This window comes from Protopterus annectens, chromosome 11.part0, assembly GCF_019279795.1.
Source record: "Protopterus annectens isolate FY-2018-M chromosome 11.part0, PAN1.0, whole genome shotgun sequence".
NCBI classification, from domain to species: domain Eukaryota; kingdom Metazoa; phylum Chordata; order Ceratodontiformes; family Protopteridae; genus Protopterus; species Protopterus annectens.
The window spans coordinates 1,305,358,733-1,305,360,722 of record NC_056745.1 but is presented as its reverse complement, the minus strand read 5'-3'; the positions used below and the strand labels follow the sequence as shown (position 1 = coordinate 1,305,360,722).

The window sequence follows — 1,990 nt, the reverse complement described above, 5'->3', positions numbered from 1 at the left end:
CAATCTTCGGTTGAATGAAGGCAGTTCGGGGACAGCTCCAATTGACCTAACTATGGCTTTGGTCTGCTTCTTATTTTTACAGTTATGTCCTCACAAAATCTATAGTGAATCTATTTTCAAAGCTGGACACACTTAGAATGCCCACATGTTAGCTAGACACTGGTATAGAGCCACCCTGCCAGTGGGAGCTTCATTATGCTACTGTGTATACTCACCAAACTAAATAAAAAACACGGTTCTTTTTGGCTTCTCCTGTAACAAAACGCAACAGCTATCTGCACGCTGATTATTACTGTACAATTTTAAAAGTTGTTATGAAATGACAACCTAAATACCATAGTAATGTAAAAGTAACTACAGACAGACATTTGCTGTTTATGAACACTATCAGCTGAAGCATTGCTTAGTTTGATGTGTCATGGATAGTCTACATGAAAGAGATATGCTGCTGGTGAGTGATTTACTCAACTTTTGATGCTGACTTTCCACTTAAGTATTGTCGGATGGCAACTTTAACAGTGAAACTGTACTTTTTGCTTCTTTTGACATGGTGAGTATATCAGACATGACAGGATGTCCTCCATCAGTTATGTCATCCATGGATCTGTTTTGGGTAATGATAAACTGCATACAGATAGTGATGTATTAAAAACAGATTTTTGTTTAACTGTTTTTTTCTTATACTGGAAGATAGTTGCACCAGTTTTCTTTCTACTTCACGGCTGCTGCATTGTAATTCAGAATGATGACCTTGATTTTGATATAAGCTAAGCAGCAATTTTGTTACACACGTATAACAGATGATTTTGAAACATCAGCGTAGAAGAGGCAGTGTACACATGACAGCAGAGGTTTGTTTAGCACCTCTGTGAGTTACTTAGTCCAGATAAACATTACTAAGTGAAGAAAGCCCAGCCCTCAGTGTCATGTGCTGATGTGGCATAGTTTTGTTGAAATATGCTAAGAGTTATAATTATTTTTATGGCTCGTTGGTCTAGGGGTATGATTCTCGCTTAGGGTGCGAGAGGTCCCGGGTTCAAATCCCGGACGAGCCCTCTCTGTTTTTCTAAGTTGCTTTTTCAGTAATACAAAAAAATCAGTTTATAGTTCTAGTGAGTATCTATGTATCTGCATATCAGATATGTATATACACATATATATATATATATATATAGATATATAGATATTTATCTGTGGCTATAAGTGTTTGAAGATATGTGCACACACATATGACAGTGTAAACAAAACTGCGTATAGGATTTCCTTCTCAGAAAGAAATTTATTGACTTCAACAACTGGCCCAGTAATTGGTATTATTCCATGAAGTTCACCCCATATTTTGACAGCAGTAGTCTGCTGGGAATCTTTAAAGTCTGCCAACTCATTACACTTTCAAAACATATGTTCCCAGTTACCTCTTTCTTCCCCATCACAGCTCCAACATTTACCATCTACTTGAGGAAAAATTCTTTGGCGTCTAGTTGGGTATAAAAATACCTATGCAAATACTTCCATGTAAAAATCCTAAAACTATTTTTTTTCTTGTGAAAAATCTTTGCAAAGATTTAATATACAAAACACTGAAATTTGTAACATAGCAATATGAACAGGATAACATTGTTGTGAGCAACATATCATAAATGAATCAGTTAAAACTATTTACACATCTGCCAAATGTCCATTGTGAAGTAAAGATACTAACATCAAACTAGAATGTGATCAAAAAGGGATTTCCAAAATTCAGTAAAGTGGGCATAAGATTTCTGCGTAAAGGTTAACTATTTTTTAGCTAGTAAGTGTTTGGTAGCTAGATGCTTGAAACCCTCCCAGGTGAATGATGCTCTATCCTTCCAATGTAGTGTAATGTAGTATTTAAGTAATGAGACTAGTGCTATTAAGTTACGTGATTGTAATTTATTTAGGCCAGTTAGGGTGATATGAAGGAGAGCTAGCTTCCAGGATAAAGTTTTTTCGTACACATTTTTTTTTT

General features: G+C 35.6%; 1 non-coding gene across 1 annotated transcript; it reads left to right on the top strand.

Moving 5' to 3' along the window:
* The first annotated feature begins 983 nt into the window (after window positions 1–983).
* Window positions 984–1,055, top strand: TRNAP-AGG. The gene has a single exon. It is a non-coding gene; the product is annotated as a tRNA-Pro (tRNA).
* Window positions 1,056–1,990: the final 935 nt, after the last annotated feature.